The 27,715-nt window shown below is 41.4% G+C and overlaps 1 protein-coding gene across 9 annotated transcripts in view; it reads left to right on the forward strand.

Moving 5' to 3' along the window:
- Positions 1–9,566, forward strand: part of tcf4 (transcription factor 4) — a 592,048-nt gene extending 582,482 nt beyond the window's left edge. For all 9 annotated transcript variants that reach the window (XM_080182922.1, XM_080182913.1, XM_080182904.1 and 6 more), the window contains one exon: positions 1,737–9,566. The gene's annotated coding sequence lies outside the window, so the exon portion shown is untranslated. The remainder of the gene's footprint in view (positions 1–1,736) is intronic.
- The last annotated feature ends 18,149 nt before the right edge of the window (positions 9,567–27,715 follow it).

The raw sequence follows: 27,715 nt of genomic DNA on the forward strand, positions 1-27,715 counted from the left end.
CTCTAGCCCTCATCCCGTCACCCACTTCCTATGAATCTTCCATGTCAACTCATATTTCTTCCATGTTTTCTCATACTGCATGCCACCTCCATAGCCACTTACCCAATATCCACTGTGGACAGACCTCAGAACGCATGTGGTGATTTAAGAAAAACTAAACTTCTACCTGCTCTCATTCATACGCACTTGATACTGAAAAGCTCCCCATTCAAAGATTTAAAATTCCTTCACATATTCTACTGGTTATAAAACAAACTTGCATTCAGTTTGTTAACACGTTAAAGGCAACTAATCTTTTAATAATCTCTTTAAACTATCAATCAAAATGTCAACGTTGACCCCTTCCATTGAGAGAAATGTTTCTGTAGCTTTCAAAACTCAGTCAAGTATTCATAATAACCTCTGCTGTAATAACAGCCCATGGGAAATATCAATACCAAAACAACCATAGAAACTGCAGGAAAACACAGTTGTAATTCATTCGAAATTGCACTAGATGGCCTGTCAATCACAGCAGCCATGGAGAGGGTGTTTTTTTTAACTAACTTACCACTTCAGTCTATTTTGTTTCATATTTAAAGGGCTGGAGATCTTAAAAACTTCAGATGACAACAGGGATTATTTGAATTCCGCATTAAGTTCAAATGGCCCATGCAGTGTTTGGGTTTTCTCCCTGTGTGATTCCCTCCTCCCTCCCCCCTGCTCCCCCACCACACTGGCAGCAATGTGATCTGAGGGTGGGAGTTGCGCACTCGGGCTCTGAAGTTAATGGTAAAGGTCTCCAAACTTAGTTCGACTCTTCAAAAATTTGGCCTTTAGTCAAGACCAAGAGAAAGATCAGCATAACAGAAGTGATGTTCCCCCCACACCCCCAGGGAAGAAAAAGTTGAGGAAGAGAAGAGCTGTCACCTGGATACTCTCTGTACACTTTTTTGAATTGTAGAGTATTATAGAAACAGCCTATTTGGCTCAAGGGCCGGAATTTTATTGCCCGCCCGCCATGGGAATCAGAGCGAGTGAGGGGCAGACCATGGAAAGGTCTGTTGACCTTGGGCGGGATTTTCCAGTTTTGGGGCAAGCAAGGCCAGAACATTCTGCCCGTCATGTCTGTATGGGTGTTTTTAGCTCCCTACATCTAATCCCGTGAATTGTTGTTTCAGAATATTAGGAACAGATCTCTTACTATTCTCATGTTAGAGATAAAGAGGAATCTAAAACTTTTAAGAATAAATGATGCATAATGATCAAAACAAAGCACAGTCATTACGTAACCTGTATACCAGAGAATCAAAACAGCTATGGGGGGGGTCTATGGCGTTCTCGAAACAATTCTGCTAACTGGGATGTGTTATAATTAGCTTTAGTGGCAATTTATATCCATTTCCTGTCCTCCTCCCTTATTCAAAAGTCAGTGTACGGTCAGAATTTTACTGGCCTGCCCACCATGGGAATTGGAGTGGGCGAGGGGCAGAGCATGGGAAGGTTTGTTAGCCTCAGGCAGTATTTTACAGCCTCAGGCCTTAAAACCTGCATTCTGTGTCAGCATTGAGTTAAGATAGGATAAGGTGCCACACAATACCCAACAAAATGATGTAGTCTGCCAACATCCATGTCAAGAGTGGATAATGGGGAAAATACCAGTTATGAGTCAGCATCCTCAGGTGAGGGGCAAAATGATGTAAGGAATAAAGTGTAGAATATCTTTGTTTAACCCTTTTTTTTCCTTTTTCTTATAGGCCCATGGTGCCAGATCAACAAAAATAAGTGAGAGACCATTTCCTTGACAACTGTATTATCTTACAACAATGTAAACACTCTGCCCAATCCCCTTTTTTTGTAAAATGGAGACACATTAAAAGCAGTCACGAAAATGAATCACAGACGAGAGAGAATGAGCGAGGAAAATAAAAAGAGAATACTGCATTCCCAACAAGCAAAGTACAACTTGGGGGACAAACTCTAAACATATCATTCAGAATGTTGAGCAGTATGTTGCAAGCTGTTAATGTACAGCCTCGAGACTGAATGGCAATCTTCTCCACACTGTGGAAAATGCATTTGTGCCTGAACTTCTGTAAAAAAATAAAATTAAAAAAAAATCAATTTGTAGGTTGAAAAAAATATTTATTTGAAATCGTAACCTTGCAATAATGAAAAGTGTACTTCTGATAAAAAAAGGAAAAAAAATACAATTTAACATTATTTTGTTTTGTTGGTGTTCTAGTCAGCTAGTGTTTGTTCTCTGGAGAGAGTGAAGCTTTGCTGCCCGTCCACATCCAGTATTCACAAAAACCAGCAACTGTCCTAATGGTAACTTAGGTGATGACTGTTTAGCCATTCCTTTGTCTGCATGGGAGTAGCGGATGGAATAATGGGCCTGTTGGTGATGTAATCCGTGTCTATATTGCGATGCCTGTGGTTTTATTTTGTGATTTTTAATTCCTGTCATTCTCCTGCAGTTATATAGTATTTGATGGAAAATAGGTCACATCCTCTGCCTTTTCGCAAAGACTTGTTTATATTGGAAACTAAAATCTAGAGTCAGCCTGAAAGCTTTTTGAATTGAAATTTGATACCAAGACAGTGGTCAGCGTGGTCGCCGTGCGGAATCCAACAACAATGAATAGTTTGGGGTACAAAATTCAAGATGGCACTATTAGTAAATTGTTTGTTCCTTTTCGGCGGGTGGCATTGTGGTTTCTGTGGATAAGATAGTAAATGGAACCTTACCTCAATGGTTCAATGGGTAAAGGGAACCATTCAATGGAATTGAACCCTACAGACCAAAAAGGACCTCAGGCTCAATCTGCGGTCTTTGCTCAGATAACTGATCTCGACCAAGGTAATGATATGACTGCCACAATTGACCTTTGGTGTTTCTAGGCTGGTAGGGGGAGAAGTCAGTCAACATTCTCATTCCCAATTGGTTGCCAGTAAATTGTGCAGGAAAATCCTTGTGGGTGGCAGTTAGATTTGACCGTGACTTTCCCCCTGCCCTCCCCCACTCCTGGAGAAATGACCTGCTGAAATTCGTTAGCTGGGCTCACCCCTTCAGTGAGGCAGCCGGTGCCCATCAAACCGTGCCCCAAAACTTAGTTGACCTTTAGGAGACGAGAGGCGAAAATTTGGAAGGACGAAAACATAGGAAGTGGAGAACAAGACATCGTAACAATCAGTTACGGATGAGTATATGGGAACCCTAAAGTAACTGTAAATGGAGGTTTCCACTATAATATATACAAAATATTATAACGGCAGAAATATCCATTTGCGTTCCATAATTACCATGATATCTAATACTGTATGTGTATGGTGTGTATATATAATAGTTCTTAAAAAATTCTACTCCATATGACTGGTGTGACTTATGCTCCTGGATGAGAAGAAAACCTGCAATTCATTCTTTGATTTATTGTAAGTGTTCTGGTTACAGAAGCTTTCCACTTAGGTTTTTAAGCATTTGTACTAAACTTGGATGATAATATAGTTCTGCGCAGAGGTTTGCCTATGATCAGTCTGAAGAGTCAGCTTAGTTCTATGCATGTCAGGAGTAGTGAAAACAAGTGCTTTAGGCAGGTTTACTGCAGATATATTTATGCAATGTAACGTGAAGTAGCAGCTTACTTCCACGTATAAAGAAAGTTAGGTTATAAAAGCAAAATGCTCATTTAAAACAAACAAGAGCTGCACACTTACGCACACATGCTGACCATCTCAGTGCACAGTCGTTGCACAAGTTGCATTTTCTCTGTGAGGATGTATGAAATATACATAAATATTATATATACATACATATACATATCTGTGTGTGTGTATATATATATATAATAGTGATAAACCTAGACAATTTTTTATTCAGTCCCTGTTCAGTTAAATCTGTCTATTTTACAGCAGAAATGTTAGAAACCTTATGATTGAACTGGAGCTGTGCTAAATGTGTAACTTCCCCTTCCAGTGATTCAGTCTGTTAAAATTCTGTGTGGTTGGAAATTTTAGGAATGAACACAACTTACGATAAGCCTCTATCTGTCATCTTCCTGACGGACAGATTTTAGTGCTGACTAGGGAATTATATCTTTTAGATCTGCCCCTGACTGACCTTAAACAGGTCATGTGTTGTGGAGTAATTCATTACATGGGTTTCCATTGGTAGGAACATCAATGTCCAAACCAGATCTCACCCATATCGGTTCCCTGTCTGGGCCCAGAAGTGATAAAGTGTGGCAATTTAGTGATCCAAGTTCTATTCTGTTTGGATTTTAGAGTTCTGGGAAACATGCAATAAACTTGGTAGGACACCGTCTCTCACTGCATTGATACAGGTTCATTCGTGGTTTTGAAGCCAAGATCTATCTAGACTACTGGTACAAAGACCAGTACCAGCATATATATTCAGTAAGTGCCAGCCACATGCACCTGGCATTACAGCCGGTCTGCTGTTGATTGAAAGGAGTCTTATTTTCCATCAAATAGCGCATCTGTGGAGATCTAGATTATGATACCAGTGATTCTTGAACCTGCCATTTTAAGCACCTTTGAGCACCACACTAACATTTCTCCATTAAAACCCCCAACAACTTCATTTTAGATGTAGCTATGCGTTGAGAGAGAACATCAGTAATATTACATTCCCTAAATTTGTTTTTAATCCCCCAATAATTTCGCCATCTCTTCCAATACACAGTGTTTCATTCCTTGTGCCAAGAGGGTGTGGAGGCAGTGTGCTCCAAGGCCTCATCCAATGCTGATCTGTAAGCGGTCACTTTGAGGTATGCAAGAACAAAAGTGGGATGAGGAGCTTATTCATTCCCTCCATAGAAGATCTTGGCCCACTCTTCTTAATGAATAGGGCTGTAATCAGCATCTTGCCAAGTGGAACTCGTACACAGCCTGTTGTCAATGCACCATGCCACTTTTTCAGTAGAGTACTGCACCAAGGCTGTTTCCTTCCCAACTTCCCCCCGTGACGTAAGAAATTTACAGAAACTTTTGTTTTTTTTCTGTTCTCACACAAAAGGAACAGTTTGTATTTTGAAAGCAGCAAAGTCTTTCCTTGCTCAGAGGGTTAAGGTCACAGAATGTAGAGGTTGCCGTGGTATTGATCCAGGGAAAGCGTGCTCCATTTATCAGAGCGTAACGAAAGAAGGGACTCAGTGCAGCTGAGCCCTAATGAGCTCCTTGTTCAGCACTTCTAGATAGAGTGGACGGGAGCGAAACATGGGAGATTTTTATCCTTGGCTCAGGTACGCGCTTGTCTAGATTCTATTGTAGCGGGAATCTGGGGAGGACTCAGGCCACTGTTAAACACTCACAAACTGTGTAGTCAATAACAGCCAGACATTGAAGCACTCTTGCTACCCACTGCACATACCGCATGGAAATCTAAACGTGCTGAACAAAAAAGCTTGTCATGGAATGCTTGAACTTGGCAGTGCGCCTGGTCTTAGAAACGAAGCACGTTTCCATGCGCCAAGTGCTGAGGGAAAGGAAACTGTCCGGAGCGCAATGGATTAAAATGTAACAATTTCATCAATCAGCACCAAAAGCAATTAAAGCAACACAGCCTGCTAAAATATTTTAAAGCAGCTAATACTCAAGGTTCTCTTTGTTTTCTTCTTTTCTCAACAAAAAAGTACTGTAGTAGATTAGAGACGAAAATAAAAGCATTGGTGATTATCGATAGTGGATATGCAGCTTGCAACATTGACAAGAGCAGCAAGGTCTAGAAGCCCGAGCAAAAAAAGACTAAAGAGGCTTCGAGGAACTTGTTAGTTTTCTAGTGTTTCTTTAAAGAACTTAGCAATAACGGACGAGAAAGTGTGCATTATTTGTGAAGAACGCTGACCAGCATTAGTTTATGCATGAGGTGAAGCTTGGAAAAATCATAACGACTATCAACATAAAAGGGGTTTCATATATTGTACATAGTTTTAAAAAAAAGCCCACCAATAATCATAATATAGATTCTGTTATATTAAACATGATAAAAGTAAGCATTAATGTGGGAGTTGGGGAAAAACGTCATTGTTGATTGTTTGTTTTCTTTTGTTTACATTCTTATGCAGAGAGCACATACACTAGTTTGGAGGGTGGGGATGGTTTATGCTCTTAAAATATCTTTTTTTATAAAGAAATAACAGCACTGGAATTTTAGTGTATGTGCGTGGCCTGAAAATTCTCCTAGTGTAAAACTTACTGAACTATTAGGAGCCTGTACTTCCTACACTTTGTGTAGACTTGAAACATTCCTGGCAGTAATATGTTCTCTGCCTCCTCCCCCCCCCGCCCCCAAGCAGAGTTTCAGAAGAAAGTCATGCTTTGGTGAAAAAGGCAACAAGAAAAGGAAGAGAAAGTGGTCCATCTCCTTGCCCTTTTGGTAATCAATTATCACTTTAAAACAAAGCTGCAAAACTTTGCGTGTTATATGCAGCGACAGGCAAATTTTGCAGCTGCGTTGAAATTTTTGTGCAAGATCTAAAAGTTATATTTTTACATGTGGACTTAAAAGTCATTCTGTGTTTTTTGAATGTGTCATGAGGGTTTTTTTCGCTTAAATAAATACAATGGAATCCCTGTGGTTTAAAAAGTGTCTCAAGTTTAAGTGAGATAGTAATATTTCTAAGTAGCATTGTCAAGGAATTTTACAAGCACACATATTTCTGGAAACTCATTTCAAAAAAGGAACAAACTAAGGTATTTGAAATTTATTACCTACTAAATGTTTGATCTAAATCACTCTGTGCTGTTGGAATATTGTTGAGAATGATTACATTTGTGAGTGTGCAAGGTTTTCAGTATTTTGATGGGCAGTTCATGAAACGTTTAAATGCATGGAGGTGGATCAAGTAAATAATTGATTTCCTTTTAAAGCTGTGAATTGGAAAGAAGCAAAGCCACTGGACTGAAATCAAGTGGAAATGGGTTACTTTCTGATGCACTGCTCTTGTAGAAAGAGCACAGTGCCTCAGACAATCCAACATCAATTCAAAAAAGGCTGTAATCTAAACTTTTGATGAGAACGGAAATGTTGTTACTCTTTTAGTCACGATTTGTCGAGAGTTATAATGGCTAAGAAGAAACTTAGGAATGATAGATTTTTGTTAGGTGAGAATAATAAGGGATATGGAGCCATGAAGGGTGAATGGAGTTATGATGCAGGTCTGCTTTGATCTAATTGTGTGATTCAAGGGTCTGAATGTTACTTGTTCCATCTTATACTTGTTCCTGGAGTATATTTGGTACAAATGAATGGAAGTTAACTAGTCAAGGCCTAAGTGCTGTAGTGTGAAAAGCTGCACAATTGTAAGGTAAGTGTGGTGTGCCCAAAAGACTTAAGGTATCTGTCCTTCTGCAGTCAGGTGTTAGTGAAAGGTGCAACAACGCTGTGTACAGCGAATCAGTGGAGATATGGTTCCAGCTGTAGTCACGATGATTAACCACTTTGGAATTTTTACATTCAAACTACTGATAAGGTATCATCACTATGTTGAAAAGATGTTTTCCAGTAGGTTTTTCCTTCCATCTCTTGACTGCATCAGTGTCAAAGATAATTGGAGATGGTGTGGTTTACATTTTAAATAGGGGAGGTAAAGGGGTGATGATTTCAAACTCAGAATGGATTCTCATCATTTAGAACATAGAACATTACAGCACAGTACAGGCCCTTCGGCCCTCGATGTTGCGCCGACCAGTGGAACCAATCTAATGACCCTCTAACCTAAACTATTCCAATGTTATCGATATGCCAACCCACTGACCATTTGAACGCCCTTAATCAAGAGTATGGCCGGAACAAAATGACTAAAGACATAACAACAATGCATATGGTGATGAATTGATGGGTACAGAAATTTTCCACAATGTCAGGTTAGCTGCATTTTATATCCAAACGTGCTGGTAAATAAAAATTTCCTTTCCGTATATATTCCCAGTTACACTGTAATGACATTCCTTTAGTCTTGAGATAATGAATAATTAAAAGACATGCAGGAGGTTAAGCCAGAATGTTGAGATTGAAGGGAATGCTGCCTGCATCCAGAGGTCCAATTTTCAAATCTTCTTGTTCAGGGAAGGATAGGGTATTTCTTTGCTCCGTTGTTTAAGATCGAGTTCCAGAAACATAACACCTCGGAGATATTGTGGCATCATTGACAATGAGTGACAATAAAGGAATTTTAATGGATGTAGCTATTATGTAGAGGCAATTTTATTTGAACAGGTGACAAAAATTGGTTGTGCCAATTTATGGTTGAGCATATATAATATATAATACTTTTCTGTTGATTTAGTTGGGCATGTATTACAAATGTTAACATCTGAGGCACTATTTGATTAGACATGTGCAAAAGAGTTGTAACATTTTAATTGTTATTAAAAATGTTAGCGTAACATCAAGTAAGTAAAAATGCAAGATCTTATTACTTTAGACTTGTTAATGGATCCACATCCCTGTCTATAACAGTTCATAAACTGAATCAAACAGCTCACCCATCAATACCCATTGTCTTCAATGTAGCTGTAATTAACACTAAACGCCTATAAACTTGTCAATTGAACCAGTGATGCAATTTGTAAATTTATCCAGTCTTCCGATTTCTTTTTTTTTAAATTTTGTTTAGTTTTTGTTTCATTTTCCTTTTGTATTTTTTTTGTATCAGGCAAGTTTATTATTAATTCTTTTAAAACAAAAGTGAACACTCTCCAGAAATGATTTAGCATTTGGTATGAACAAGCACAAATATTAGCCAATTATAGCTGACTGGAAAAAAAATAAGTGAAATTTTAAAAAAAAGGAGATGTAATTCCAATAAAATGGGGCACCAAGGCTTTTATGAGCCCACTTTTACAGACATGTTTCTCATGGACTCTTATTCATCTTGTGCAGTGCTGGTTTACCATGCTCATTTCAAGTATTATAGACATATGTAATGGTGAGAATATGAACTGTGGCCTTTTTCATTCTTGTACTTGTGATGCAATTAAGTGAAGAGAAAAGCAGAGAATTACCATGTATCAGTGCCTGGCTTTTTGTTATAAAGCTTCTTTTGTCTAGTGCTCTTTTTGCTATGAAATAGACTGTAGTACACCCTATAAAAGCTAAATTTAAAAGAAAAAAATATATTTGGCTTATTTTTCGCAGGAGCAATCCTTTTATACCATGGATCTTGAAAAAAAAAATTCTCGGATTCTGAATATTTCTCTTTGTAGATTTTTGGAATCATTCTGAGTAAAAGTTTGTTACTTTATTTTACTATTTAAAAGATGTTATTTTACCATGTGTTACTGAGATGAACTGTATGGTAGCGTTTTAGTTGTAAGTCGCATGATGTCGCGACTACACATAGCTGCAGCAGTGAAGAAAAAAAACCTATTTCACCTTTTTCCCATTTGTGTGGCTCGAGTGCCTCAACTTTTCATGTTTTTTTGGTGTTTTTCAGATTTGTAGAAATGTCCGAACAGATTGTTTGCTGGAGTATTCAAAGGCCAGCTCGATGTAGGCCATTACCTGTTTATCATCAGTAGTTATTCCAAGCAGTCATGTACATGACAGTTCTGTAGCAATAAATGTGCCATTTTTATAACCTTGTGTTTTATGTGTTTTTTTTAATATTCTTTACCTGACACTGGCGATCCTCAGGGTTTGAAGAACCATGTCTGTGCTGTAGAGATGTTATTGTTTCTATTCTTGAGGTATTTCCAGTAAATCAACACTGTCTCTACCTTCTTACGTAGACTAGACTAACCACACTAATGGGTCATGCAAAACCAAAATTTGCTATCATTTATTCCCTACAGTTTGACTTACTGGCATAGGTATTGCAAATATAGTGCTGGTGTAGATCATGCATTTCCATTATTTCCATCAATTGATAAGCTTAGTTGACCTTGACTTCCTCCTTGTTCTTCTCAATACTGACTGTATTACTGACTAAATGTCTAATGTGTCTGCTGCCTCCTGTCAAAGCAGAACTTTGTGATCTGTGAATTCTCCATGTATTTTTGACACACTCAAAGTAACACTTGACATTCCAACAACCATGGGACAAATCAATGCACGCTTAAAGCAACAGAACTAATAAATTGCAGGCCAGGTGCTGCTTTTCCATGAGTGATTCATCCTGTCACGTCAAATCCACAAAGAAAGCAAAACTATCTCTCAAAATCCCGGGTTACAATTGCCTCCTCGCTGAGGTTTGTGTTGTAAAATAAGAAGCACCAAACCATGCCATCTCACATCCTGGGAACCTGTGCCTAAGGAGACCCCAGATCCATCTGTTACCAGGAGGACATAAATGCCAGCCTGTTTTCTTTCTCCTTTCTGTTAACCTGTTTACATCAAATAAATTCAGTGCATTTCTTAACAGAGCTCAATGTTAGTTGGAGAAGTGAAGAAGTAGCAAGCTAACAAAATAGGATGGATGCTGTTATTGTGCTTTAAATCCATGGGGGAGGAAAAAGTAATTTTTTTCGAAGAAAAAAATGTGGCCTAAAGTACAAAAGTTATTTCAAAGTATCTCAAATTCACTATGCACTTTCACTCTGAGTTTCCGTATTAGCAGAAATTGTTCCCTTTGTTAAAATGCAATGTGAAAAACAACAACTTGGCATTTATATAGCATTTTTAACATATTGCTTGACACTTCACCTAATTATAATCAGAGGAGAATGTGCCAGGAGCAAAAGAAGAAGTTTTTAGGAAGATTAATTAAAAGCCAAAGGCATGGACACAAGTTGGGTGAGTGAATTTGAGTATATAATGGCTAGAGTTGGAGGAAAGAAAACATTCTTCAAGGGTTGTTTGGGTCGCTTGTTATAAAGACTGGGAGGGTCAAGGGCAAGGAAGTTGGAATACAAAAGATAATTTTAAATTTGAGACATTGAGAGACAGGGAGCCAATGTAAGTCTTTGGGCGGCACGGTGGTTAGCACTGCTGCCTCACAGCTCCAGGGACCCAGGTTTCATTCCTGGCTTGGGTCACTGTCTGTGTGGAGTTGGCACATTCTCCCCTTGTTTGCATGGGTTTCCTCCGGGTGCTCTGGTTTCCTTCCATAGTCCAAAGATGTGTGGGTTAGGTTGATTGGACATGCTAAATTAACAATTGGTGTCTCGGGTTGTGATAGGTTAGCAGGGTAGCTAAGCGGGGATAGAACCTGGGTGGGATTGGTGTCAGTGCAGACTTGATGGGCTGAATACTTCCTTCTGCACTGTACAGATTATATGAAATCAATGCAAAAGGTGATGGGGTGAGCTGGAATTAATATGACATCGGCGCAGTATTTTGGATAATCTGAATTTTATGTAAGATGGGAGACTGGATAACACAACAGTAGTATGATTAAGTTTTGTGAGAAGTGCATAAATGATGGCTTTAGTAATAGATGGGCAGAAGCAAGTGATGTTCTGGATAAGAAATAGGCAGATTTGATCATTCAGGGTGCACTGAATTGGAAGTTTGGCTCAAGAAACAGTAGGACCAAGTTATCCATGGTCAGGTTCAAACTGAGACTGAGGTGTGGAGCTGGAATTGGTGATAGTGAGGTCGAGTTAGAGGCCAGTACTGACGATGATGGGTGGGATTCTCCCAAAAAAACGCTAAGTGCAGAATTTGCATAAAATCTGGAGTTAATCCCACTTTTTTTAAGTAGGATTTTCTAAATGAATCTCATGCACAGAGTGCCCCAGCATGAATTGTGCTGAAAAGCTTGGGGGTGGGGCCTATTCCCGCTGGAGAGGCTGGCAACATAGCGTTGAGCGGGCCACTACACATATGCCAATCTGTCAGAGCGGACGTTGGCACATTCCGAGTAGCCCTACACTGTGGGCCTCCCAATTGCTGGCCAGCACAGTAACCAGTAACACCCCTCATCGCTGTCATGTGACCACCACCCCCCATCCACCATGGATTGCTGGCCTCCCGGACATCCCTGGGCCAATCCTGATGCCCCCACCCTGTCTCAGTCTTCCCCTTCCCATCCCACATTCCCAATCACCCTCCCCACCCCCAGCTACCCGCACTCTTATCAGCCCCTTTCTTCCCTCTAACACTGATCCCAATGCAAAGCGTCGGCAGAACCTCCCACCCTCACCAATCTCCCCCACATAGACCCTACCTCCTAATGGGCCCCACCCCCTCTGCCCCCACTTCTTTTGGCACGCCCCAATGCCCAGTGGGTAGCGCCAGAATGCACCTTGGACATTGTCACATTGCCCCTTGGGCAGTGTAAAAGGGCCAGGCTAGCACTGCAAAAGTGGCAATGCCAAGGGGGATCCTCTTCCTTGCCCCGACCTCCTGGGGAGCTCTATGGTCTCCCTTCACTCCAGAGGGTTCAGGTCACCAGCTCCCTGCTAGTAGGGAGCTGTTGTGAACCCTCCTGGTGGGGGTGGGGGCATGGGGGGTGGGGGGAGGCTGTGGGGGCGGTGGGTGGAGGGGGGCATGTGGGTGCTGGGGAGGCTAGTGGGCCAGGAAGCTTCAGTCCTGGGCCCATTAATCAAATCAGAAATGCTGATTTACATAATTTATTCAGCTCCACGTTGATTTCTGGCATGGAGCTGATGGCGTCAGAAATCCGGCAGTTGGAGATGTGCAGAAAGCATAGCGCCCAGCGGCAGGGCTTGATAAAAGTGTTGGAGAAATAGTGCCAGGTATTAGAACATAGAACAGTGCAGCATGGCAACAGGCCTTTCAGCCCATGTTGTTGTGCTAAACATGGCTCCAAATTAAGCTAATCCCTTTTGCCTGCCCTTGATCCATATCCCTCTATTCCTTGCATATTCATGTGGTTATCCAAAAGCACTTTGAACACCCCTATCATATCTGCCTCCACCACCACCGTGACAGCACCTACTATGCTCTCTGTGCCCCTTGTATCTTCTTTGAATTTTTCTCCCCTCCCACCTTAAGTGTTTGCCCCCTAGTGTTAGACATTTCAAATCTGGATAAAACATTCTGACTGTCAACCTTATCTATGCCTCATAATTTGTTTGAGAACACGTGGAACTCACCATCTATCCATCTAACCACCACCACCACCAAGCAATCTCATTTGGATGAGAAAGAAGAGGGTAGAGTATTGGGTGGAGGGGTTAGATGGATAGATCTTCAAAGGAGATCACAATGAAGGAAGATAAATCATTGTGAGGGGCGCCCTGGCTGTAAGTGGACAGATAAGAATGCAGCCAAATGAGTGTGGTTCCACTTACCTTGATAATGGTGGCGAGGACTTGGAGAAGGACAGTTTAATTGATAATGATAATGGCTCAGGGAACGATGAGGAAGGATAGCTGATGAATGTGTGCTTGAGTTTGGGCTTGGTCAAAACTCTTGAGGGGAATATGATGCACAGCCAGGTTCAATTTGCCTTGAAGTCAAAGTCTTTGGTTCTGAAATAAATCCAAATTATGCAATTAATTATACCCTTCTACCTCCAAGGATGGTGGACTTTGATTTATCTTGCATTTATTAATTACTCTTAATCCATTTAATAGATTGCCATTGATGATAATAAAACAGGACCTATTAGTCTGGCTAACACTAGGGGTGGGATTTTCCAACTGCACTTGCCCCGAAACCAGAAAATTCCACCCGATGTCAATGGGCCTTTCCATGGTCCAGGCCATGCCTGTTTTGATGTCCGTGGCAGGCAGAATGGGAACATTTTCTCCTGGGACATCCAAATAGTTTTCTTGATTCAGAATTTTCACACAAGGGCTGGCAGGTTAGCTTTCTTTGTTTTATTCATTCATGAGATGGGGTATGACTGGCTGGGTCAGCATTTATTGACCATCGCTAATTGCCCTTGATGGGCAGTTAAGAGTCAACCACATTGCTATGGGGCTGGAGTCGCATATAGGCCAGCCAAGGTAAGGATGGCAGGTTTCCTTTCCTTAAAGGGCATTAGTGGATTTTTACGACAATCAACCATCAGTTTCATGGTCACCATTAGATTTTTAATTCCAGTTTTTTTTTTCAATTCAGATTTTACCATTTGCCATGGTATGATTTGAACCCAGGTCCCCAGAGCATTACTTTGGGTCTCTGGACTACTAGTTCAGTGACAATACTACTACTTCACTGCCTCCTCTAAATGTGGAATTGTCTTACTGAACCTCACTTTGAAAGTAAAGACAGAACGTAATGGTTTGTGTTTGGACAGTGTGGGAAGATGATACTGCAGGTATCTCTGCAAGCCACGTTAACTGAGTTTTATTCCAAGATAGCCACCATTCCCTGTGTGTTGCCTTTGACCAGACCTACAGGTGGTCCTGTTTCTTGTACTACACAATGTTCTTTTTTACAAGTGAAAGATTGGATCATGTTTGAATATGATGCAAAAATATGGCAAGTAAATTCTGGCTTTGCAGCATACTTACCCTAAGGGTAAATGAAAGCAGTAAAAACCATGGAAGAGGTATTATGCCTGCACTTGTTTCAAAGGTGTAAATCTCCTATTAAAATATTAGGACTTATAGCACTGGTGAAAACTCTGCATTAAAGCTAAGATATTGGCATAATCCTACCTCTACATTCTTCGTGTACTTTCACTCTCTAGTCACACATAAAGAAAACGGTACCCAGGAGGGCTGTGAACACAATCTTTAAAAAAAATGGAAAAAGGTGAGGAAAGAAAGGAAAAAAATGTGAGAGAATATATAAATATTAATAGGGCAGGCAGCATCTGTGGAGGAACAGAAGTCAGTCATTCAACATTTCTGGTCTAAGACCTTTTATCTAGATTCCTGACAAAGACCTGAATATTGGCTTCTATTTCTCCACAGAAGCTGCCTGATCTGCTGCATGTTTCCAGCTTTTCTGGTTTTGTTTTTGTATTTCTCTTATTTGTTTGTAAATTTTAATATACCTCTACCAATGGTATATCCTGACTTTAGTATGGGGTGACTGATTCCTTGGGTCAGAAGTTGACTCATAAATGAAATCTTTCATTTCTAAGATTTTCCCAACGTTAAGAACTCCAAAGAGAGAATCCCGGAAAGATCAATATAAAGCGTAATGTCAATCTCCAAGTGATTGCACAAACTACCGTTGCTACCTGTAAGATCAAACACTTTTCCATTTGAAGAGCATTCTAGTTTGTGATGCCTGTTGGTTTTTTTGACATCTTTGTTATCCAGTTTCTTTCCTCCAAATATATAGTTACACAAAAATTAAAACAATAACGAACAATCAGCAGTGCTAAATAAAACGCTGAGGCGGAAACGTAACCAGAAGGGCGTAAAAGTGTTACATATTTGGTCAGATGGTAGTATCTAAATTAAGAGTAAAAGATTAATTATAAAGAGCACTTCGTTAATTAAATTAATTTTGTACAACTTACAAGAGTGTGCGGGAGACCAATCTCACAGTTCTGATTTAACAATTCCAATTTTAACCAGTCAGGATTATGCAGCAATTTAAATAAGACAGAAGTTCAGTCGATATATATTAATGCAAACAGTATACAGGGCTTAGCAGCTACTAGGTCAGCAATGGAACAGGGAGAATAATTTGATGACAGGAGCAAAAAGATGCATGAGCTAAGAGGCTTCTATGATTTATACAGTGCAGAAAGGCTCATACTGTGCCTCCTATTGCTGAGGTAGCATTTATGCAACACATTCTAATTTTTTTAAACACGCTGGTGAATCTTTGCTAAGCATTGCTCTCACTCAAGTTGTGGATTTGTTTTGATATTTTAAGCACCCTTTGAAATTCTATTTCCTTTGAAGCTGTGCCCCTTTAGGGAGTTGACTTTTAACTTGACCCTCAATTTGTTTTGGTTTATTTGGTTACCCTGAAAGAAGCATAAGTTGTGGACGTGTTTTGCATCTGTGGGAATACTCTCCCAGATAACACACAAAGTATTATCAAGGCCACTGATTTTATTAGCTGAAGGAGTCAAGCTCTACTTATGTGATATTTTGGAATCTTTTACTGTGCTTCAGGGAAAAGCTAAATTGCACAACTTGCTCACTATTGTATTAAAAATGTGAAAGAAGAAAGATAGTCGTGTGTTTCTATAGCTCCTTTTATGACCTCAGGATATCCCAAAGCATTTTATAGCCAATTATGTCCTTTGGAAGTGTTTCCATTGTTGTAATGTAGGAACTGAAACTGCCAATTTGTGCACAGCAAGCTTCTGCAAACAACAATGAGAGAAATGCCCAGAATGTTACTTTCTGTGGCGAAGGAATGGCTCTTGCCATTCACTTCACATATAGTTGCCCAGAGGCTTGTTGCGGGCTCATCAACAGAGATTTCTATGAATCCCACATTTGATCCAGTACATTGTACTCTATAGGGAATCTGCAGCATCTGTGAGCTAGAAAAGCTGCAGGGGTGCTCTTTAGCCAATCGCAGGCTGCAAACAAGGAAGCAAAAAAAAACACAAAATACAAATTACACCCAAATCATCGCACGAGAAGCAAAATGCAGGTTTGGACATGAATAGGGACAAAAGGAAAAATATGAAAGAGGAAACCAGAAAAACTAAGACAAAGATTGCTTTCATTTTTATTTTCAATAACAAATAATACTACTTTTCTTTTGAGGAAAACAACTCAGTCATAAAATTGATTTTCCAGGACAGAGCAGTTATTCAGAAGTAATAATGACTTTTTTTATTCATTTGTGGGGCCTGAGTGGCACTGGCTGGCTAACATTTATTGCCCATCCCTTGTTGCCCTTGAGAAGGTGGTGTTGAGCTGTCTTCTAGAATCGCTGCAGTCCATGTTCTATGGGTTGACCCATAATGCCATTAGGGAGGGCATTTTAGGCTCTTGACCCAACAACAATTAACAATGATATATTTCCAAATCAGGATGGTGAGTGGCTTAGAGAAGAACTTGCAGGTGGTGGTTTTTCCATGTATCTGCTGCTCTTGCCCTTCAAGATGGAAATAGTCGTGGGTTGGAAGATGCTGTCTGAGGATCTTTGGTGAATTGCTGCAGTGCATCTTGTAGTGGTGGAAGTGGATGTGGTGCCAATCAAGTGGGCTGCTTTGTCCTGGTTGATGTCAAGCTTCTTGAGTGTTGTTGAAGCTGCACCCATCCAGGCCAGTCTTCCATCACACTTTAATGCCATTAAAAGCTAATTACTGAATGCATTCACAGTAATGTTTCCAACCATGTTCAGTAAAAGACTAGTGCTGATTACCCGATGCTGAATCTATCAGCAAAAACTGAAATCTCACACCCGTGAAACACACGGTATTCCTCGTGGCAGTCTTTGGATTTCCACATTTAACTTTGCATGTGCAGACACCAGGAGTTACTGTATATTTTACCACCTAATTGTAAAACATTGTTATGCTCATATTATTTCTCCTTCAGTACTATGCACAGAGGGTGTTGGCGACCATGGCACTTGTTCATGTTTATGCTTGGCAAAGTACATCAATGGTTTGTCATCACCTTCTGCAAGCTGGCTGACCAGGAAACTCTCACAGTTTTACTGCCTGCCATCAGGCACTCTGGAAAGATTTACTCGCTGACAATCAACCTGTTTAGCTGTATTATGCAAGCACTGTCTGTGGACACCAAGTAAAAAGTCTGACAACACCAGGTTTTAGTCCAACCTATTTATTTGATAATATACTCGCAAGCTTTCGAGGGGTTACCCTCTTCGTCAGGTGAATGGAGAGTTCTGGCCTCAGACAGAGCATATAAAGCACAGACAGTTTAGAGAGCATACCCACATCATGTGGACACCAAGCCATGAAGTGGGAATTGAACCCAGAGGTAGGAACACTAACACTGCATCACAAGACTGCCACCTCATTATTATTATTGCAAAATCTGGGGCAATCCATTCCAATGTTATCGGCTGAGAAATAAAAATTGGACAAGACATCAGGTAGCACCCTAAAGCCCTTCTTCAAAAGAGCACCACAAGACCTTTCTTTCCAGCAGAAGGGACTTTAATTTAATGTCTCATACTAAAACTAGCATCTTCCAACAGTGCAGCTCTCCTACAACTCTGATTTGAGTATCAGCCTCAATGTTGTGGTTGAGCCTCTTGAGTGAGGCTTGAGCCTACAGTCTTGTGATACCACTGAGCCAACTTGCTTCTATATTTTATCTTTTACCTTCTAAACTTGGAGCACATAAAGCAGGTTTCCTAATGTTCAAGGTACTTGGTGTGTAGCAATATTGGAGATGGCGGCTTTCTGCTTCCATATTATTGAGGAGATGGTTTATTACTTGGCAGGATATGCACGGGGATCTGGGGATTTGGCAACATTTGGATGGAGATGCAAGAAACGAGCTACATTGTTGTGGGAGTGCTGTTCCTATGGTTTGGATGCATTGTGGAGGGATCATTTGGCTATTGCTGGAATAAGGTGAGGGTGAAATCCGGGATTATGCCTTATTGGCAAATTTCTATGGCCTGAGCAACTGTCTGATGCTGCTAGGTTTGTAAGCTTTTGAATGGCCTCTGCAAATTAAGTGTCTTTTAATTTGATAATACATAGCTGCATGAATAAATATTCTGATTTCACTCTCCATGTGCCAGTCTCTCAGGAACAGTAAATACTTAGCTGCTCTAAGAGAAAGAACAGTCAATTATAATAGTGTCTTTCACGTCCTTAGGATGTCCCTAAGTGCTTCACAGCTAATTAGTAACTTTTTAACTGCAATCACTGTTGTCATGTGGGCAAAGTGACAACAGGTTTGTACATAGCAAAGCGCATAAACAGCAAAGAAAATCAGCATCAATTTTTCTGTGTCATTGGTACTGGTTCATTCATTCATCCATTAAAGATTTATTTATGATCAACTCATCAAGCCAGTGTGGAAACAAATCATGCTCACTCCCGAGCAACTGAAGAAGAGGAGGATTTAACGTCAATTACTGTTGTGCCCAGAGGCCAAATAAGGTAAATTTCACAACTGATTCAAGTACAAAAATTTAAAGAAAAATATAAAGATACAAAATAATATAAGGATTCAAAAATAATAGCAAGAAAGAGAAAAAAAAAGCGAAATGTTCAGTTTCACTGCCATGTTCACAGTCAACACCAGCATCAATGGTTCATCAAGAAGTCTTTTCTTCCTTGACTCCTCAGTTCCCTTGGCCTGCCCCAAAATAACCCCACTCTTCCATCACGTGGCTACTTCATAGCATCATAGAATTCCCACAGTGCAGAAGGAGGTCATTCAGCCCATTGAGTCTGTACCGACTGCAATCCCACCCAGGCCCTATTCCCCTGACTCCACATATTTACCCTGCTAATCTCCTGACATTAGGGTCAATTTAGCATGGCCAATCAATCGAACCCGCACACCTTTGGACTATGGGAGGAAATCGAAGCATCCAGAGAAACCAACGCAGACATTGGGAGAATACGCAAACTCCACACTGACATTGACCCAAGGCTGGAATTGAACCCGTGTCCATGCCACCCTTGTCTCTTGTCTTTCAGTTTTTCTCCCACTGAGCACTGACCTTTGTTCTCCTACTAACACACCCTACTATCTTACATTTTGTCACCATTAGCACTCTTCAGTTCTGAATGGCATCATTAGCACACCCCTTTGCCTTGCTTTCATGATATCTTTGTTGGATTGTCCTTTTCCCCAGCATATCCCTGTGCTTCTAGTCTGCCCCATCTCCTCCACCCTCCTCTATGACTATATCATTCATTGGATTTCTACCTCTCTTCAGTTCTGTAGAAGGGTCATTTGGACTCAATGTTAACTCTGTTTCTCTCCATTAATGCTGCCAGACCAGCTGTTTTTTAATATCAGATTTCCAACTTCTGTGGTATTTTGCTTTTATATTTCTCCTTGAGATAGTGTATCTCTTGCATAATTCCTTCTATTTGATGCAGAAATGTTCCAATTCCTGCTCCAGCAGAGGGCAGCAGAGTGGAGATGCTGATTGGCTATTGGGATTTGCATCTTTGGTGCAGTCACCATGCCCAGGAGGAGGACTTGAGCAAGACAGTGGTTTGTGGATGAGCTATTGTCAAGTGACAGTTGAACCCCAAACACTAGTTCAGTGTTTCCTCCCTTCCTCCTCCTCTGACCAAAAATAAAAGTCCATGTGAGGACAACAAGCAAGGGAAAGCCCTGGACCAGTGAGCTTGTGCATGCTAGTGGGACAGAGATTCAGCCAGAGTGAGGGTATCAGAAATTTGGAGCTGAGTGGGCATTTGGTGCTGACGGGAAAAAGGTGCTCACTTTTGGAAGGAGAGGAGGGGTGGACCTGTGAGGGAGACTTAAGGGCAAACGAGAAGTAGAAAGAAATTGAACCATGCCATCACAGCCAGCAGGCAAGTAATTGGCTGGTGACTGGTAAGTAGCTTCTCTTCTCTTTTCCTTTTTTCTCTTAGCATTACAATTTTTGATGTTAAGTTAACTTAAGGGTTAAGCCATGGCACGAGATCCCACGCTGTTTTTGTGCAATGTAGGAATTCAGGGATCCTTCCTGTATCCCTAGCTCATTCGCGTCCAGGAAGTGTGTCCAGCTGCAGCTGTTGTTCGACTACTTGGTGGCTCTGAAGCTGCGGATGGATTCACTTTGGATGATCTGCAATGCTGATGAAGTTATGCAAAGCACATTCAGTGAGTTGGTCACTCTGCAGGTAAAAGTTACTGAGGGAGGTAAGGGATGGGTGACCACCAGACAGAGGAAAAGTAGGAAGGCAGTGCAGGGGTCTGCTGTGGTCATCTGCAAACATCATGGGACAGCATGGTGACACAGTGGTTAACACTGCTGCCTCACAATGTTAGGGACCTGGGTTCAATTCTGGCCTTAGTGACTATGTGGAGTTTATACATTCTTACTGTATGTGCATGGTTTTCCTCTGGGTGCTCTGGTTTCCTCCCACAATCCAAATGTGTGCAGGTTAGATTGATAGGCCATGATAAATTGCCCCTTAATGTCAGGGGGACTGGAAGGGGGTTATTGGCGTTATGGGGAAAGGACAGGACTCGGGTGGGATTGTTGACGCCGGAGGCTCGATGGGCCAAATGACCTCCTTCTGCTCTGTAGATTCTATGGTTCTATAAATTTGTGAACAAATATACCATTTGGATACAGTTGGGGAAGATGGCCTACTAGGGGAAGGTGGCAGCAGTCAGGTTCATAGCACTGTAGCTGGCTCTGTTACACAGAATGGCAGGAGAAAGAATGGCAGAGCTACAATGATAGGGGATTCAATTGTAAGCGGAAAAGACAAGTGTTTCTGTGGACACAAACAAGATTCTAGGATGCTATGTTGCCTCCCTGGCGCAAGGGCCATGGATATTGCGGAGAGGCTGGAGGGCATTCTGTCGTGCTGCATATATACCTACGATGTAGGTAAAAAAACAGGATGAATTTAGGGAGTTAGGAGTTAAAAAAGTAAGACCTCAAAGGTAGTAATCTCAGGATTGCTACCAGTTCCACATGCTAGTCAGAATAGGAATGCCAGGATAGTTAAGATGAATAAATGGTTTGAGGGATGGTACAAGAGGGAAGGATTCAAATTCCTGGGACATTGGAACCGGTTCTGGGGGAAGTGGTATCTATATAAATTGGATGGTCTGCACCTGGGCAGGACTGGAACCAATGTCTGAGGAGGAGTGTTAGCTGGTGCTGTTGGGGAGGGTTTAAACTAATGTGGCGGGGGGGTGGGAAGCAATGCAAGACGTCAGAGAGAAGTAACGTGGGGACAGAAACAAAAGGAATAAGGGGAAAAGTGGGAAGGCCAAGAAACCAAAGACAAAAATCAAAAAGGGCCACATTACATTATAATTCTAATAGAACCTTAAGTGCTAAAAAAAACAAGCCCCAATGTGAGGAGTAGTTGTAATAAGGTGGATGAATTAACTGTGCAGACAGTCATTAATGGATATGATGTAATTGGGATCATGGAGACCCTAGATCCGGGGGACCAGGGATGGGAACTCAATATCCAGGAGTATTCAATATTCAAGAAAGATTGACAGAAAGGAAATGGGGTAGAGTAGCACTGTGGTTAAAGAGGAGTTTAATGATTTAGTAAGGAAGAACAGTAGCCTGGATGATGTGGAATCTGTATGGGTAGAGCTGTGAAACACCAAAAGGCAAAAAGCGTTAATGGGATTTATGTACAGACTACCAAGCAGTAGTAGTGAAGTTGGGGATGGCACCAAGCAGGAAATTAGAGATGCATGCAGTTATCATGGGTGACTTCAATCTGCCAATTGATTGGGTTCACCAAACTGGTAGCAATGTGATGGGGGTGGATTTCTTGGAATGTATAAGGGATGGTTTTCTCTTGGAAATTATAACGGATGGTTTTCTCAACCAATATGTCAAGGAACCAACTAGAGAACAGGCCATCCTAGACTGGGTATTGTGTAATGAGAGGGGATTAATTAGCAACTTTATGGTGCAAGATCATTTGGGGAAGAGTGATCATAATATGGGAGAATTCTTTGTTAAGGTTGGAGTGACACAGTTAAGCCTGAGACTAAGGCCCTGAACTTGAGGAAAGCTAATGTGGATTGGTTAGGTTGGGGAGGTAAAGGATATTTAAGAGGTTGACATTGGATAGGCAATGGCAGACATTTAAAGAACACATGGAACAACTTCAAAAATTATACACCCCTGTATGGCATAGGAGTAAAACAGGTGGCTCATCTTTGGCTAACAGGGAAATTGAGGATAGTGTTAAAGCCAAAGAGGAGGCATATAAATTGGCCAGGGAAAGCAGCAAACCTGAGGACTGGGAGAAATTTAAAATCCAGCAGAGGACAAAGGGTTTAATTCAGAAGGGGAAAATAGAATACGAGTGTAGGCTTGCAAAAGACATAAAAACCTACTGCAAAAGCTTCTATGAATATGTGAAGAAAAAAATACTGGTGAAGACAAATGTAGATCCCTTGCAGTTAGAATCAGGTGAATTCATAAATTCATCAAAGAGATGGCAGACCAGCTGAATAAATACTTAGGATCTTTCTTCACTGAGGAGGACACAAATAACCTTCCAGAAATACTAGGGGACAAAGGGTCCAGCATGAAGGAGGAACAGAAGGAAATCCTTATTGGTTAGGAAATTGTATTGGGGAAATTGCTAAGGTTAAGTCCCCAGGGCCTGGTGCTCTGCATCCCAGAGTACTCAAGGAAGTGGCCCTAGAAGTAATGGATGCATTAGTGATCATTTTCCAACATTCTATAGGCTCTGGAAGAGTTCCAGTGGATTGGAAGTTGATAATGTAACACCACATTTTTTTAAAATGAGGGCGAGAGAAAACAGGAAATTATATTCCAGTTAGCCTGACATTGGTGGTGAGAAAAATGTTGGAGTCAATTACTAAGGTTGTAATAACTGAGCATTTGGAAAACGGTCCAAGTCTGTCCAAGTCAGCATGGATTCACTAACTGGAAACCGTGCTTGACAAACCTTGGGGAATTTTTTGAGGATGTGACCAGTAAAGTGGACAAGGGTGAACTAGTGGATGTTATATATCTGGACTTTCAAAAGGCTTTTGACAAGGTCCCACACGAGATTAGTGGGCAAAATTAAAGCTCATGGTATTGGGGTACTGTATTGACGTGGATAGAGAATTGGTTGGCAGACAGGAAGCACAGAGTGGGAATAAACAGGACCTTTTCAGAGTGGCAAGCAGTAACTAGAGGGGTACAGCAGAGTTCAATCTGGGATCCCAGCTATTCACAATTGCATTAATGATTTAGATGAAGGAATTGAATGCCATATCTCCAAATTTCCAGCTGACACTAAGCTGGATGGTAGTGTGTGCTGAGAGGAGAATGCTATGAGGCTGCTGGGTGATTTAAACAGGCTGATAGGACAAATACTTGGCAAATGCAATACAATGTGGATAAATGAGTGGTTAACCGCTTTGGTGGCAAAAACAGGAAGGAAGATTATTATCTGAATAATATTTTTATTACAATTATTATCTGAATCAGTTTAGGAAAAGGGGAAGTGTCATGGTGAAACAATTGTTGAAGGTTGGCATACAGTACAGCAGACAGTGAGGAAAGCTAATGGCATGTTGGCCTTGATAGCAAGAGGATTTGAATATAGGAGTAAGGATGTCTTGCTGCGGTTATATAGGGCCTTGATGAGGCCACACCTTGAGTTTTGGTCTCCTAGTCTTGAGGAAAGTAATTCTTGCTATTGAGGAAGTCCAGTGAAGGTTTACCAGACTGATTCCTGGAATGGCAGGACCGACCTATGAAGAGATAGTGCACTCATTGAAACTTAGAATAATGAGAGGGGATCTCATAGAAACATATAAAATCCTGATGGGACTGGACAGGCTAGATGCAGGAAGAATGTTTCCATTGTTGGGGAACTACAGAGCTAAGGGTCACAGGCCTAAGGATAAGGGATTAACCATACAGTACTGAGATGAAGAAGACCTTCTTCACTTAGAGAGAATAGAGCCAATGTTTCGAGTCTAGGATGACTCTTCATATGAAGAATCATCTAGACTCAAAACGTTAAATCTTATCTCTTCCCACTGTCAGACCCACTGAGATTTTCCAGCATTTTCTGTTTTTGTTTCAAATTCCAGCATCTGCAGTATTTTGCTTTAACCTAATGTTGAAGAAGGAGCTAGATGGGGCCCTTGTTGCTAGACAGACCAAGAGGTATGGAGAGAAAGCAGGAGTGGAATACTGAAAGTGTATGATCAACCACAATCACATTGAACGGTGGTATAGGCTCGAAGTGCTAAATGGCATGCTCCTGTACCTATTTTCCATGTTTCTATGCCACAAAGAACTCACCTTGTGGTGAGACAGGAAGTGACCTCCAAGCAGGAAGATGACTCCATTCTCATATATCTTTACATAAGATTCCACAAGGTATGGAGAAGGGTTTGAGACAGAGGGATTGATTGGAAAGGGTGAGCAGGAAGGGTGCAAGTATGAGAAGAAATGTAAGTAGTTGTGAATGGGAGGGACTGGGAGGGAGGTTCATGCTGGAGATTGGGCAGTGTTGCAGTCACAATTGAAGTGGGGCTGACTGATTGCCCTTCTGTTTTTCTCCCTCAAGTAGTTATCTAGCTCTTAAATGCTTTTTCGTTATTCACCTTCGCCACTCCTTGTGATAGCATATTTAACATTCTCAGTACCTTTTCATTAAAGAAGCTTCTCCTTGTTAGATCTATTTGTGACTTTCTTATATTTGTGGACCTTGGTTTTGGGCTCTCCCATAAGTGGAAACGTCTCTTTGTCTATCCTATGGAACTCCTTCATAATATTAAAAACCTCTCTCAGATCACATCTCTTCTGTCTTCACTTTTCTCGAGAAAGTTTATGATGTTGGTTTATTTATTAGTCACAAGTAAGGCTTAATTAACATTGCAATGAAGCTACTGTGAAATTCACCACATACCAGCACCTGTTTGGGTCAGTGTATCTAACCAGCACATCTTTCAGACTGTAGAGGAAACCAGAGCAACTGGAGGAAACCCATGCAGACACAGGGAGAACATGCAGACTCCGCACAGTGACCCAAGCGGAAATTGAACCCAGGTCCCTGGCGTTGTGAGGTAGCAGTGCCAACCATTGTGCCACCACAGTAACTTTATTGCAGTGTTAGTGTAAGCCTTATTTGTGACTAACAATAAATAATAAATAAACTTTAAAACTTTAAACAAATAGGTCCAGCCTGCTCATCCCTTTTTGATAGTTGTGCCTCTTTCCCCATTTTGCTATCATCCCCAGCACTTCAATATGCTTCTTGAAATGTGAAGACAAGACTTATTTTTATTTAACTTGGGAGACTGGGGAATCGATGGTCGGGCCAGCATTTATCAACTGTTCCTAATTGGTCTCGAAAGGGTAGGAATGAGTCACTGCCTTGAACGACTGCAGTTTGTGAGGTGAAAGAATTCCCACAGTGTCATTCGTGAGGAAGCTGTAGGATTTTATCCCAGTGAAGTTAGGATGGAGTATGACTTGGGGGAGAAGCTGCAGACGGTGGCATTCACATGCATCTGCTGCCCTTCCAGGTGGTAGAGGTTGGAGGTTTTGAAGCTATTCTGATGAAAGGCCACTGACCTGAAATGTTGACTCTGTTTCACTCCCTAAAGGTGACGCCAGACCTGCCGAGCATTTGGAACATTTTCTGCATTAGTTCCTTGCCGCTGGGGCTTGGTTTCAAATTGAAAATGATACCAGGGAAGTTCCCCCTCGCTGTTGGCTGTGAAGCCTGCCTGGAATGAGATGGGGGCAGTTTTCATTCAGTTCCCGCAGGAGATACGTTACCCACCACCCTCCCCCCCACCCCCACCCCTATTGTACAACACTGCTGTCAGCATTCATTAACACTGAGTCCAGAGGGTGGGAAATGGTAAAACTCGTAACTATGGCAACTCATGCCTAATTACTGCTGCTGAGCTTTCTAGTCATTATTATTGCCAACAAAGTGGGAACATGCCACACAGCTGACAACAAAGTGGTGATCACTGTCACACACGCGGAGAGTGTAGATGACCATTTGGCTTATCACGATTTTCAGACTACTCCAACCCATCCCAGATAAAGCTCTACCACACAGGTGTAAGGTGTAATTTTTTTAAAAACTGTTATTTTCTTGCTATAGTAATAGAGCTATAATAAGGTGGCTACTCAGCCCATCGAGTACATGCCTGCCCTTTGTAAAACAATCCAGTCAGTCTCATTCCCTGGCTCTACTCCTGTAGGCCTGGGCAAGTTGATTTCCCTCAAATGCTCAACCCAGCCTCCCACTCATTCATAGAATCATAGAATCCTGTAGTTCAGGCAGAGGCCATTCGGCCCATCAAGTCTGCACCAACCACAATCCCACCCAGGCCCTATCCCCATAACCCCATACATTTACTCTAGCTAGTCCCCCTGACACTAAGGGGCACCTTAGCATGGCCAATCAACCTAACCCGCACATCTTTGGACTGTGGGAGGAAACCGGAGCACCCGGAGGAAATCCACACAGACACGGGGAGAACATGCAAACTTCAGACAGACAATGACTCCAGCCGGGAATTGAACCCCAGTCCTTGACTCTGTCAGGCAGCAGTACTAACCGCTGTGACACTGTGCTGCCTATTGACTCTGTCTACACTTCCCGCTACCTTGGAAAAGCAGCGAGCATAATTAAGGACCTGGACATAATCTTTTCCACATTCTTCCGTTGAGAAAAAGATACAAAAGTCTGAGGACATGTGCCATTCAACTCAAGAACAGCTTCTTCCCTGCTGCCATCAGACTTTTGAACGGACCTACCTCGCATTAAGTCGGTCTTTCTCAACACCCTACCTATGACTGTAACAATACATTCTGCACTCTCTCCTTTCCTTCACTATGTACGGTATGCTTTGCCTATACAGCATGCAAGAACAATATTTTTCACTGTATAGTAATAAAGTTTATTTATTAGTCACAAGTAAGGCTTATATTCATACTATAATGAAGTTACTGCAAAATTCCCCTAGTCGCCACACTTTGGCACCTATTTGGGTCAATCCACCAAATCAGACTGTGAGAGAAAACCAGAGCACCCAGAGGACATGGGGAGAACATGCAAACTCCACACTGACAGTGACTCAAGCCAGGAATCAAACCTGGATCCCTGGTGCAGTGAGGCAGCAATGCTAACCACTGCGCCACCCATGTGACATGTTACAATAATAAATTAAATCTAATCAATTTCCTTTTGTCTCTGCTTCCACCAGCCTCATGGGCAGAAAGCTCCAAGTCATTAGTACTCATTGCATAGAAAGAATCTTACTCCCC

This window comes from Carcharhinus amblyrhynchos, chromosome 1 (genome assembly GCF_965287045.1).
Source record: "Carcharhinus amblyrhynchos chromosome 1, sCarAmb.v2.hapA, whole genome shotgun sequence".
NCBI classification, from domain to species: domain Eukaryota; kingdom Metazoa; phylum Chordata; class Chondrichthyes; order Carcharhiniformes; family Carcharhinidae; genus Carcharhinus; species Carcharhinus amblyrhynchos.